This window comes from Myiozetetes cayanensis, unplaced genomic scaffold (assembly GCF_022539395.1).
Source record: "Myiozetetes cayanensis isolate MyiCay16 unplaced genomic scaffold, myiCay2020 scf19, whole genome shotgun sequence".
NCBI classification, from domain to species: Eukaryota; Metazoa; Chordata; class Aves; order Passeriformes; family Tyrannidae; genus Myiozetetes; species Myiozetetes cayanensis.
In genome coordinates, this window is record NW_026087400.1 from 3401591 (window position 1) to 3412678 (window position 11088).

The following is an 11088-nucleotide window of genomic DNA, read 5'->3' on the forward strand; positions in this document are numbered from 1 at the left end:
TCGCTGGTTATTGTTGACACATGTCAGCATCGCCTTCCAATTTCCGTACAGCTGTCAGAGCGGCAAGAACACCCGGCGGCTGGCGCGGGGTGGGCTCGGTGCCGGCCAGCACCGACGGGCGCTGGGAAGGAAGGGCATCATCCCAGCGCTGGGCTCCTCTGCAGTCACAGGGTGATGGCTCAGCTGGGATTCCTCAAGGAGAGGTGGCGTTTGGGCAGTGCTCTCAGGTAGCCAGGAGATGAGGGTGTTGGAACGGGGAGAACCTTGGGAGGAGGGAGGGTGCACTGGCTCACTGCGGGAACCATCGTGCTGAGACCTTGGTGTTCAGTGGAGAAGGTGAAAGAAGGAGATGGGCATGAAGGCTGGTGGTTGTTGAAGTCTTTATCCAACTCGTGTCCAGCAGTGAAGGGGACTGGGACAGAGAAAGCCCTTCAGCCCCAGCATCCCTGCGGAGAAAGGCTCGCTCTGAGAGCCATCCTCGCAGCCAACGTAAATCTCCATCCCACGCAAGCCACTGAAACTCTGTCACTGAAACTCTGTCACTGAAACTCTGCCACCACTCCTTGAGTAGAGCTGGATGGATGAAACAAGAGCAAACATGATGGTGAGGAGTCCCCCACGTTAAGCCAGGCCATAAACCAACTCCCACCCCTTGGCAAGGTTCCTGGCAAGAGCTGGCAGGAGGTGAGACTCAGAGCAAAAGGCAGGGGGGCCTTTGGGAAACTGAAACACAGCGTGAAATCTGCTCCAGAATCTCTTCCTGCCATTGCAGCCATTCCCCCAGTTGTGCACAGTGGGGGCTCAGGGAAGGTTTCTCCAAGGAAAGGCAGAAGGTGGAATGTGTGGCGCAGGGCAGGGAGCCTGGGGTATGTGACTGCAGGTTATTTTGCTGTCAGAGAGCTGGAATTCCCTAGGGGAGTTGGGTGCTTCTGCTGCTCCCACTGTACCCCTCAGCCTGTGCACAGCCAGCACTGCTCTCCCAGCAAAGCCAAAGCATTGGTGACCACGGAGCATCCTCTGTGGCAGATGTGACTATCGGCTTCCCTGCAATGAGAATCATGTGTTTGTTACTGGAAGGGAGCGAGGCAGCGGTATTTTAGTAGCTGGCCCTCTTCTGTTCTCCTAAGAACCATTTATGCCAAATTCCAATAGATTTTTTTTTTTTTTGAATATTTGGGCTATTTAAGGAAACTATTGAGAAAGACAGATGGAAGCATCAGTCAGATGGATGTTCCTGGCTCCACGTGAGACAGCACTCAGAAGTCCCATCCTTTTTCAAATAATTTTAATGTGACTACATGGTTCCCTCTTGCACATCATTCCCCAGGAGGGTAAATCCTCTGACTCTGGTGGATGACTCTCACCAGCTGGAATTCAGCAGAGGACAAAGGCTTTGGGCAGGCTCCTGGTTGGGGATGGGGAAATTCCCCCCAGCAGCCGCAGAGCCCGGGGAGGGCCGCGGAGGCATCTGCTGCGCTCGTGGCTCCAGTGCCCTTGGCCAGCCCTGCCCATGCCCCACTGCAGCTGCAGCTCCCTGTGCACGTGCTGCTGGTGAGGGGCTGAGGTGCAGCCAGGAGCGAGTGGGGTGCCCATCTGAGTGCCCTCAGGGAAGGAAAACCTGGGCTGTGTGGCTGCACCTGCACCTCAACACGTGCCAGGGCTGAGAGCCCGATGTTGGTGTTGGAATCGCCCATCTGGGACTCAGCTGCCGAAGGCTGCGATGGTGTCTCTGTCTCGGAGTTTCCTTTTAAGCCATTTTGCTGAAAATCCAACCCCAGTGTGTCAGCTCTGGGTACTGCCCTGGATCCTCTGGCTGCAGCTGAACTTGGACCTTCGCATCATTCCAACCCTTGTGGACCCTGGCAGCAGGATTTGATCATTCCGTGACAAAAGCTGGAGGCTCCTCGGCTCCTGCCTGCCCTGGCCAAAGCTGCAGGGATGTGCTCATGCTTTGGACACCAAGCCAGGAGGAAACGGCGTGTCTAGGAGTTTGTCCTTCTATGGACCCTGCTGTGCTGGCACGGGAATGGGAAACACCCACTTTAAGTTTGTAGTCCACAAAGTGGGAATCAGGGCTTTGGGTGTCCCACAGGGACACCGGTCCCTCCGCACCATGCCAGTATTGGGCTGTGTCCTCACCCTGCGGACATCCCAGCTCCTGGCTCTGTCCCTGTGTCTGCTGGGCACTGTATCCCACCCTTCCCCTCTGGCACAGCCTGGGGATGTGGCACGGCAGGGCCAGCGTGGACCGTGGTCACCAGCCCTGCTGCGGCGACCGGTGCCCCAGGGCCGGCGGCCGTGTGCCACGGTGAAGTGTAAAGGCTTTTTTTTTTCAGAATTAATAACAGGAGGAACACAAACTTCAATATTTCTGAAGTGAAAATAGAGTGATAATTGTATTTAGCCGACATTCAGGAAAATTATTACCACCTGGCAGCCCCATTTGTGGCTGACGTCAAAGAGCACCATAAACCACCGTCAGTTTGGAGAACACCAGGGAAAAAAAAAAGAGAAAAGAGAAGAAGTTGTGACCTTTGTATTAAAAAACTCCAGGATCAGCAGTGCCCTGAGATCCTGGACAGAAGTGGTTCCTGGGGGCTGTTTGCCCTCAGGAGTTTAACTAACATGGAGGGGTGCCAGAGATGTGGTCCTCACAGGTCGCAGGCAAAGTCATGGAGAAAAACATTCCCCTCTCCTTTTTCATGTTTTTTCAGCCTTTTATATCCTGTTTATGCCACTAACAAATTCAATTTTCAGGAGCTGGAATAAAGACAAAGTCTGAGCTGTTTCAAATGGGTTGCGGGCAGTTCCCACTCAAAGCACACAGAGGAGGTTCATCACCCCAAAAAGCACCGAATGGCAAGAGTGGGAAGAGAAGGGGGCTGGGGTGGGAGCTGAAGCAGTGTCAGGGAGGGTGCCAGTGGGGTGTCCTGAGCCTCACTCCTGCTCCTGAGCATCCGTGCTGCTGCAGCCAGAGGAGGGACACAGGGGCACAGTCCCTGGACAGTCCCCAGTGCCATGGCCGGGCGCAGAGCCGTGGCAGCAGGCTCTGGCTCATGGAAAGAATTCTTCACTTGGGGATTTGAGCAAAAAAAAAAAAGATTAAATGAAGTAAAAAATGCATGCCTCACTGTGAAAGCAAAAAAGAAAAAAAAAAGCACATTTCCAAACATCCCCAGCCTCCTCCGCGCCCCGCAAGCGCCCCGGGTGCTCTCAGCTGCCACCTCTCCTCCCCACAGCATGTCACGGCTCCCCACCAGGGAGAGGTTCTGTCTTGGCTCAGGGGAGGCCACAGCAGAGAGGGGCATAATGACCTGGTGCCCTCGTCTCTCTCCATCCATCCCCGCTCTTCCTTGGCTGTCTGGGAGGCTCCCAACAGCACCAACCCCGCCACCCATTGCAATAGTAAAGTCCCAGCACCCTCCTGCAGGCAGAGGGTCCCTCCTGCTGAGCCCCCAGCCCTGGCCTGGGGGTGCTCTGCTGTGCAGAGGGTGATCCTGGTCCCAGGGGAATTGATGCTGCTCAGAGTCCCCTTGGGCTGGTGACTGAACTGGCATCAGCTCTTCGCAGGAGGAGGGATGTTCTTGTGCTAGGCCATACCCAGGAATGGTGTCCCACGAGGGTCACAGCAGGGCTTACCATGGGTGGGGATCTCGGGGGTCCTGGTACAGAGGTGCTTGCTCACCACAGGCCAGGAGCAGGATGTGCCACGGGATCTCGGCTGCTTCCAATCACTGGCAGTGGGGGAAAATCCCATCACACTGTGATGAAAGAGTGATGTGTGGCACGGCCTCCCTGGGTGCAAAATGCCTCCTCCCAGAGGAAAAGGAGATAATTAAAGGCTACTGATGTTTTCAGCTGTTTAACAATGCTGGTTTGCTAATTTGAGCCCCCCTGGAAGACCACACAGCAATCCCTGAGCTCCCAGCCTCTCCCAGCCAGCCCGACGGCAGTGGGGCCAGCAACGGCTCCATCAGCCAAACCCACCCTGGTTCCAGTGCTCCCAGTTCCAGTGGGGCTGTGGGGACATCCGTCTGTCCCCACATGGGGATGAGCCCCACCTCTACTGACAACGGCAGGGCTGGGAGCGCCTGGGTTCGCAGCTGGTTTGGGGTATCCCAGTTTGTGGCCATCCCAATGGCATCACGTTGAGTTCCACCCTCAACCAAACAACTGGAGATCACCAAGACCACAAACAAACAGCGTTTGATTAGATTATTTCTCTTTTTTTACATATTTTTTTTTTCCTGAAAAAACAAAGAGAAGAGAAGGACTCGTATTTCCTGTTCATGTGAAAGGAATTTGCGAGTGCGAGGCGGGGAGAGCGACGCTGGTGGCCTGGAGAAGCCACCACCTCGCGACTCTGGTGGCAAAGGGGGGCCAGGAGGTGGCTGACAGGGAGGCTCCACACCCAGACACCTGCAGAGGGGCACGGGCTGGGGCACAGAGCCCTTGCCAAGGCTGCAGCTCCTAAACCTGCGTGTTGGGAAGGGGCAGGACGGCGTGGCCAGGCCAGGGCTTGAGCCCCAGTGCTGCCAGGGTCTGAATGCCTCAGCAAAGCGGCAGCAGCTCCCAGCCAAGGCCTCAGGAAGGAATTTCAGAAAGTCCTTGGTGTGGCCTCTCTTTTCCTAGAACAGATCAAGAGCTGGGCTCTGCTCGGCAATCCTCTCCCGTCGCTTTGCCAAGTTCCTGGCGGGGTCAGAGGAGCAGAGCTGAGCTGAGCTGAGGAGGCCTCGGCACCCTGGGGCTGGGGAGAGGGTCTGCATGGGCAGGGGGATGTGGTGGGAAGAGGGGTCATGAGGTCAGGGCTTGTATCCCTGCATCCACACATCCCTGAACCTCTGAATCCCTCCATCTCTGCATCCCTGCATCTCTGCATCCCTGGAAGTCTGCACTGTTCCCAGCTTATTCAAACAGCCTGTCATTCTTCCCAGACAGCCAGCGCTGCTGACTCTCCGCACATCCTACTGCACCAGACAACTCTGCAGCCCTGGCATCTTGCTCTGAATCGAAGCTATGCATTCATGGGATTCTTTCTTTTCCTTGTCATTAATGGAGAAATCTTGCTGCATGATTTTCCACATCAGCTCCTTCCCCTCCGCTGTGCTGTGATGAGAAGCACCAACCACGCTGCCGACCCCTGCATGGCTGCAGTGACAGGTGGGCACCCTGGCACTGCAAAGGGGAGTCCTTGTCCCTGGTCCCTTGAGACAGAGGATGCTGTAGCCCTGGGTTTGAGTTTCCCAGTCCCTGGAAGTGTTCAAGACCAGGCTGGATGGGGCTAGGAACAATCTGGTCTAGTGGAAGGTGTCCCTGCCCATGGTGAGGCAGCTGGAACTGGATGATTCTATGATTCCCAAGGCCTCCAACTCCCTCCCCAGAGCTGCTGAGCTGCCGGAGCCCCCACAAAACCTCTGGGGAGGTCTCACCCAGACCTTTGCCAGACACCAGCACAGCACCAGCACCCTCCTCCAGGCACGCCTCGGGCAGGATGCCGAGGGGAAACCACGTCAGAGAGAGGCGGGATGCTGCGTGCCAGGGGTCCCGTGCCAGGCGGTGACAGGAACCAGGCAAAAGCCCCCGGGGGATTGGCAGCAGGACGCCGGTACCATCCCGGTCCATCCCCCAGAATGGGACCTCCTGCAGGTCCTGGGGACAGGGGTGGCTGCAGGCGGAGGGAGCAGCAGTGTCAGTGCACGGCCAGTTCCCAATTTGCACCGCCCTGGAACAATGACGATGACAGTGGCAGAAACAGAGATGAAAAATGTGTCTGTGATTTGGAGGAGCTGGAAACACCCAGTGCAGGGGATGGAGGGCGGCAGCCCCGGCAGCGAAAGGGGTCCCTAATGCCTCCAAGCTGTGGAGCCCTTCATGGGGGGCAGCTTGGCTTTCCACAGTCACAGCTCAGGAATAATTGGGAAGATTTTCATGTCGGGAATCCTTTGCAGGGGAGGGCGGTTTCAGAGCCCGGCCATGGCCTTTCATGTCTGCACTGAACGATTGTGAGGGGTTGGAAAGGCAGGCAGGGGCTCAGCAGAGCTCCACGGCCTCGTGTGAAGGATCCCAGCCCTGCTCCCACATGGGGAGCAAAGGAAAGGGAAAGGCTGAGTGGCGGGAATAACCACAGTAACCCAGGCCTTGGCAAACAGCAGGTCCCGCTGCGGCACCAGCTTTGAGGCAGCAGCCACATCTTTCCCAGCCCTGGTTTTCCAGCCAGGATGGAGTGGGAGCAAGAGGGGACATGTGTGCCATACTATCCCCAGCTCCTGCCATGACAGACAGCAGTGGCTGGTCCCACAGCCAGCCCTTCTCGAGCTTTTTCTCCTTTCCCTCCTGGAATTTTGCCCTTCCTTTTTTTTTTTTTTTTTTTAATATAAAATTTTTCATAGCCTTTTAAACACTGTAAAAATTTAATACAAAGGAAATTAAAAAACCCAGAGGAACTATTCTCAAAATAATTTCACAATACGCACATATCCCTCAGCAAATTGAATTTGTAGGAAATAAAGAACAAAATATGACAATAAAGGGCTTCTAAACAAATCCTAATGCATCACATATGGAAGTGCAAATGCCAGCCTGTGTGCAGGCACTCTGCAGAGGTGGGTGGTGTGGGGGCCAGGGGGCACAGCTCTGCCACCCTCAGCACTGCTGGGAGTCCCTGAGCCCATGGAGGAGCTGGGAGGGTTGTTGGTGCCCCAAACATCACATCATGAACCCTGGCTGAGCTTGTATTCCTCGTGTCCCAGCAGCTCCAGCTCTGCCAGCGATGCTGACAGTGAGTCCTGCTTCATCAGCCTGGATCCTGCCCAGTTTGGGGCCGTTTTCTATCAGTTAATGGGGAAAACTTCAAAGGATGTGGATCAGCCCTGCCAGGGTCCCACTGGGTGAGCTGGGGACCCCCTGCCTCGCAGTGATGCCCAAGGCATGGCATTCCAAGGGCCACCCAGCACTCTGGGGTCTTGGTGGCAGGGGGACATGGGTGCTTACTGCACCCCCATCCTCACATCCCCATCCCATGTGTACCCAAATCCATCCACCCTCACAAAAGCATCTCCTTCCCCAGATGTTCCTTGTCCAGCTGTGGCCCTGCCTCTCCCCCTTGGTTTTTTTCCTCCTTCTATTAATAAACCTGGCACCTGGAGAGGAATTTTCCCTGTAAACACCCAGCCTCACACTTTAGTGACTTTTGTTCTGTGTTTTAATTAACGAACTGGAAAAAATGTCAATTGTAACCCACCACAGGCACGTGTGTCCCACAGGCTGCCAGAGCTGTGTCCTTCCTACTCAGCCCCATGCCATGGTCACGGGGCAGAGCCACCCTGCCCCTTTGCCAGGGGGAAAATAGGGGATATTTGGGGGGTTGCACCCAAATTGCTGTTGCAGTGCTGCACCCACACATGGCACTGCTCCAGGGGGGTCTGGGTGCTCTCCCTTGCCCGGACCCCCCATTCCAGATAGCCAATCCTGCTGGTTAACCACGGTGCAGCCCAGCCCACCAGAACTGGACCCCTTGCGCTTCCTCACCACCCCCAGCCCCACTGGGCAGCACACTGGACCGGTTTCGTCAGGGAATATTCACCACCCTCCGAGGAGCCAGTACTCCCCAAGAACACTGCCTCATCCCAGGCGTGCGTGCCTGGGACGGGGAGAAACGCTGGGGAGCTGCAGAAGACATCAAAAAAATTCATGTACTGCCTGCAGCAGCGCTGGGGCTGCAACCCGGGAGAAACGACCGCTGTGTGGCATGGAAGGAACTGCAAAGGAAAGGGTCTTGTGAGGATAGCGGGAGCTGCACGGCGGGAGCAGGCTGTGCTCCGCAGGCTTCCCACGGCTCCAGAATGAGCTTGGAATGGGACTGGCTCGTCGGCCGTGTGTGATGCCACCTCCTCCTCGCCCCTCTGGAGGGGAGGTGCTGCCGGCCCTGCGATGCTGCGGCGGGGTCCCGGCATCCCTGAGCCCCCGCCTTCGGTGCTCTCTGCAGCCGCCGTGACCTCGGGCATCTCCCTCCGTACCCGGAGCAGGGAGCAGCGCTGCATCCCGGCTTTGCCGCCGGGCCTCGGGCAGCGAGCAGAGGCTGAGCCCGCGTGGGCAGTGCAGACAGGCAGCCCGTGGGCAGGGCGCTGCCCGTCTGGGGCTGGGACACCCCGGCAGCCAGCTGCTGCCCGCTTTGATGTGGAGTCCCTCAGGCTCCGCACAATGCAGGCTGGAGCGGGATGAAGCAAGGGTGATTGATTGCCTTGTTTTGTTCCTCCAAGGCTGTCCTGGACCGTTTGGATTCACAGCCGAGGTCCCTCGAGAGCAGGGGGGGGTGGCAGTGTCCACCCAGGCTGCAGGGATGGGGCTGTGCCTCAGTTTCCCCATCACTGCTGCCCCCTTGGAAGGTGTTGGAGTCTCTGGATGAAACACATCCCATGAAAACGGCCCCCGTTATTCTCAGGTGTGCTGGGCATCCCTGGAATTAAGGCAGGCAAAGGAAGAGCAGGAGCCCCGCCAAGGGTAAAGCTCACTGGGACTCGAGCATGTTGACCTCCGAAAAATGGAGTTTCACTCCATCCAGTTGATGAGTCACGACTGTGTTTGTGTGATGTGCTCCCTGCGAGCAAGGTTTCCACCACAGAACTAACAGGCTGTTCTGGGAAACACTGGGGTTCTGGGCTTCCTAATTATTTTCAAACCCTACTGGCAGCCTCCCTCTGACAAGGATCACGCCTGCTCGAAGCACAGCGCTCGAGCGTGTTCAGAGTCCTGAAGCACTAATTGACTTTAGCTCGGCCTCGCTGCTGAGTGCCGGCTCTTGCAGCCCCAGTCCCTCCTCCTGCCACTGCAGCGAGTCCGCCCGCATGTGGTTTGCATTTCTTCCCCGGAGAAAATCCCCCTTTCTCCTGCCTCAGTGTCATCTTTCCCTGGAATTGAATTTAGGGGAAATGAAGAGGAGGACAAATTTTCATGGAGTGACTACCTACCCTCTCAAGGCAATGGTGGGACCGAGGCGGGAAGCCCATTCCAAGCACCCCTGTCCCATTCCAGACCCATTGGCATAGTGGTTTCAGTCACAATCAGGTGGCTGCTTGTGAGCCAGTAAGCCCTGGGTGGGGGTGGGTGTTGAGCAGAGCGTGGAGGAGCTGCCCCAGCACTGCTGGCTCTCCCTGTTCTGCAGCAAGAGATCCCATCTTTCCCTCCCACTGTGTGCTGGGAAAGTGGTGCCTGCATGGAGCAGCACGGGGATCCTGGCAGGAAACATGGCAGTGCCATCCAGCATCCAGCCCTGATGACTGGAGTGAGGTGATGCCCAGGAGCTTTCCCTTCCATGGGAGAGGAGCAGTAGCGAGCTGACCCTGAGGCAAGCAGCAGCCTTCAACACCTAAACATGAGCCAGGGATTATCCACGGCCCCTCTCGCCAGGCCCTGGGTCACAGCCGGCACACCCAGCACGGCACAGGGGTGAGCCAGCTGCCCTGGCCGCGCCGGCTGCCATTCCCAGCACGGAGGGCTCGCGGGCTGCCAGCGGGGCGGGTGGTTGGGAAATCTGTTTCCTCTTCTGCTCGTTACAACACTGCAGTGGGCGCATGCAACAGGAGCTGTGAGGCAGTGGGAAACTATGAAGGTCAGGGGAGGCTGCGGTTTGTGTGACGGAGGTGAGCCGGGCTGATGCATCCTTCTACCTGCTCCGAGCACCACCGCCCTGCCAGAGCAGCTCCAGACATCACCTCCCCTGGGACATCACCCCTGTCCACGTTCCAGCAGGGAGCAGCTCACCACAGATTGTATACCTGGGTAAAAGAGCGAGGAAAATGGCCAAGGGCAGATTCCCTGGTGCAAGAGCTGGGCACGAACACGTGAGAGGTGTCAGGGCTGCTCCGGGGGCTTTGCTCAGCTCCTGCAGCATCGCTCCCGCTCCCAGCCGTGCTCCAGCAGCCGCAAAGAGGACATGGCTGCTCCGACGACGGCACTGGTGTGCCCGGCAGCCGCCGTGACGCACTCGCAGCACGACCGCGCCAGCTCTGCAATCCTCGTCACCTCGTTAGTGACTTGGCCGCTGATCCCAGCTGGGGCCGGGCCGTCCGTACCTCCCACACAGCTCGCAGGCCCCCAACTCGCATTAGGGGGCTGCTTTCATGTGGCCAGTGGTTTTCAACATCAGCAAGCCACAGAGCGAGCGAGGCGCTGGAGCAGAGGAAGGAGCCAACGGGGAGTCGGGCGGCGTGGGCCAGCGCGGCACTGTGGGCACTGGAGCGGTGGCTTTGATGTAGCGGCAGCCAGCCCTGAGTCCACGGGCTCAGGTACAGGGGGGTCTGGCTGCCAGGAGAGACTCGTGGCAAGGGGATGTATGGAGGCATCCTGCTTTCCCTCTGCCTTGCCCACAGAAGGGCTGCACAGGCCAAGGGGGACGTGGCACCAGAAGTCTCTTCTCATGTGCGGTCTGGGTTACTGACACAACACAGGGAACTAAGAATGGACACGGAGGTGAGGCCACAGGAGGACAACCCCGGGGTCGGATGGGAGCGTGTGATGATGGGCGAGAGGGTAGAGAGCAGATGATGGGTGAACAGGAATGGCAGCAATTTGGATGGGAAAGGGAAAGCTTGGTAAGCACTCGGCAGAGCTTCTGTGTGATCCCACTAAGGCACCAACAGCTCCTGAGGCCACCGGTCCCAAACACCCATGTGCTCTGGCACCTGGAGCAGCTCCGCAGGAAGGCAGGGGAAAGTCCATTAGCAGCACTGGGATACAGGAATCTGGAGGGAGAGCCACAATTTCAAACTCTGCCTCAGGAAGGGGCATTCAAATGGAGCCACTGGTACCCGCCTCACCCACCCAGGGCCGGGCTGTGCTGGGAAAGTGAAATGTGGATGTTGTCAAAGTCTGCAACCACAGCCTCTGCCCTCCAGGAGCGAGCCGAGCCATGGGGTGGAAATGCTGCTGCTGCTCTGAATCACATCCCAGCGATGGAGAAGCTCCGGCTGAGGCATTTCCTGCTGTTCCCAGCACATCCCCATCTGATACCTCCCTCGTGGAGCTCCTGTGCTGAAATCCCAGCCCCGTGGAAAATCTGCAGTAGCTTTCCTGACGTGTCCAGCTGTCTTC